Source organism: Hipposideros armiger, unplaced genomic scaffold, assembly GCF_001890085.2.
Source record: "Hipposideros armiger isolate ML-2016 unplaced genomic scaffold, ASM189008v1 scaffold_29, whole genome shotgun sequence".
NCBI classification, from domain to species: Eukaryota; Metazoa; Chordata; class Mammalia; order Chiroptera; family Hipposideridae; genus Hipposideros; species Hipposideros armiger.
Window position 1 is genome coordinate 4,127,319 of NW_017731379.1, and position 2,721 is coordinate 4,130,039.

General features: G+C 42.9%; 1 pseudogene; it reads left to right on the top strand.

The window, feature by feature from the left end:
* Positions 1 to 836: 836 nt before the first annotated feature.
* Positions 837 to 1,471, top strand: LOC109379762 (high mobility group protein B1 pseudogene; annotated as a pseudogene).
* The last annotated feature ends 1,250 nt before the right edge of the window (positions 1,472 to 2,721 follow it).

Sequence of the window (2,721 nt, forward strand, 5' to 3'; positions counted from 1 at the left end):
CTCACCTTCCTCATCTTTGACTTACATCTCTCCTGTTTGAGTTTGAGCCCTATTTTTCCAAAGAGCAAAGGGAATAAATATGTGGTTATCAGCCTTGGTGGGCGGGAAGGGGGGTGGAGACAACCTTTAGCAACTGCCAAGACTATGAAAAGCACAGTCTGATTTATCACATTGCTCTCTCCAAATCCATTTCCGTCGGGTTGGTTACTTGTTCCAGGTATGTGATTTAAACTCTTTGGGCTTCGGTTTCCTTATCTGCGTAGTTTATTTAAGATTCGCCAAACACTGCATGCCAGGCACAGTGCTAAGCACCAGGGGAGCGAAGCTGAGGAAAACTCAGGCCCTGCCTTAGGAGAGCTCCCAGTCTAGTGGGGGAGACAGACTTGTAAACAAATGCAGCAATAAAATGTGCTTCAGGCGATAATCTAAGCCTGTACTGAATGCGATGAGGGTACAAAAGAGGGAATAACCAATTCATCCTGCCTTGTTGAGGAGCGTTCTATGAGGAGATGACAGATGACATCTGAGTCCATCTTTGAAAGATGAATATTTATGGGATTCTGAGAGATAAAGGATGTGAAAAGGGCATCCTGAAAGAAGGAAAGAGCATGTACAAAAGGCACAAAAGCCATGTTTTAGGAGCAGTAGGGCTGCAGTGATAGAAAACGAAGCTTTGTGGAAAGGTAACTTTTGGGAAGGGCCTTGTAAACCATGTTAATCACTTTATCAAGACAGCCGTTGCAGTACATTGAGCTCCACAGATACAGCATCAGGGCAAGTGAGAGCCAGACAGGCACTGGGTGACTCTGAGCCTTGCTGAGGAAAAATAACTAAATATGGGCAAAGGAGACCCTAAGAGGCTGAGAAGCAAGATGTTGTCACAGACATTCTTCGTGCAAACTTGCCAGGAAGAGCACAAGAAGAAGCACCCAAATGCTTCCGTCAACTTCTCAGAATTTTCTAGGAAGTGCTCGGATTGGTGGAAGACCATGTCAGATAAAGAGAAAGGAAAATTTGAAGACATGTCAAAGGCGGACAAGGCCATTTATGAAAAAGAAAGAACACGAAAACCTATATCTCCCCTACAGGGGAAATAAAAAAGAAGTTTAAGGATCTCAATGCACCCAAGAGGCCTCCCTCGGCCTTCTTGGTTTGTTCTGAATATTACTCAGAAATCAAAGGAGAGCATCCCAGCCTATCCATTGGTGATGTTGCAAAGAAACTGGGAGAGATGGGGAATGACGCTGCTGGAGATGACAAGCAGCCTTATGAGAAGGAGGCTGCGGGGCTGAAGGACACAATATGAAAAGGATATTGCTGCATACCGAGCTAAAGGAAAGCCTGATGCAGCAAAAAGAAAAGGGAGGGGAGGGGAGCGGGGGAGCAGTCAAGGCTGAAAAGAAAGCAAGTAAAAGAAGGAAGAGGAGGAAGATGAAGGGAAGAGGGTGAGGAAGAGGAAGATGATGAATAAGTTGGTTCTTGCAGTTTTTGTTTTCCTTGTCTATAAAACATTTAACCTCCCCTTTACACACCTTTTAAAGAAAGAAATTGAAATGTCAGGCCGTGTAAGATTTATTTTGAAACTGTACACTTTCTTTTTTGGTATTGTTAACACACGGCCGAATGTGTCTTTAGCTAGCTAGTCCCTCCCTGGTGACATTTCCAATAGTTACTAACCTTGCCTGGTACCGGGTGGGAACTATAAATTGACATGGGTATTTAAAGCAGGTTCTTGTTGGTTGGTGCACAGCACAAATCAGTTATATAGGGGATGGTAGTTTTTTCATCTTCAGTTGTCTCTGATGCAGCTTATGTGACATAATTATTGTTCTGTTAACTGAATACCACTCTGTACTTGAAAATAAAAAGGTTGCAGCTGTTTTGTTGACATTCTGAATGCTTCTAAGTAAATACAATTTTGAAAAATTAGTACTGTTGTCCTTTTCGTAGGTCTGAAGGATTTTTTTTTTTTCTTCAGGGGAAGCTAGGCGTTTGCTTTTGCCCATTTTGGGTGCATGGATCGTTGCAGGGTTTATCTTTTCATATAGTTAGCTGATAAAAGAGCTTTGTCTACACACCCTGCATATGGTGAGGGTAATAAAAGTTGAATTGAAACAAATAAACAAAACAAAACAAAACAATTTTATCTAAGGGCAATGGGAAGCCATAAAGAGTTTTTAGCAGGGAATGGGGCTGGACTGAACTGATTTGTATTTTAGATGATGGGCAGTGAGGTGGGAAGATTTGGGGGTGAGGAGTGGCAGCAAGCAGACCAGTTATGAAGCCAAAGAAAATATTAGAATAATATTTAGGAAGAGTGGAGTAGGAAAGAGGCAGGAGTTTAGAATGTCTCAGGCAGGAATACGATAGACAATTGTGATTTTGCACCCCCATGGCCCACTCCCCCTTTTCAGGTTCAGAACCCCAGTTGAGTTTTAGGGGAAAGAATCATTCCCATTGGGTACAGTTTGGTGGGACTGTAAGTGAAGGGGTTCTGCCCTTCCTCACCCCCCACCCCCACCCCCAGCCAAGTTCATGTTAGATGCTCTCTTTCTAGAATTCTCATCTTGAGCTCTTGAGCATAATGGCAGAAAGAAAAGAAGGGATAGGAGTTGAATCACCCTCTTTGGGCCTGAGCTTCTTTACCCATACATTTCATTTGATATTCAACATGCATTACATGGTAGGTGACATCGTTATACGACATTCTTCAGTCTTCAT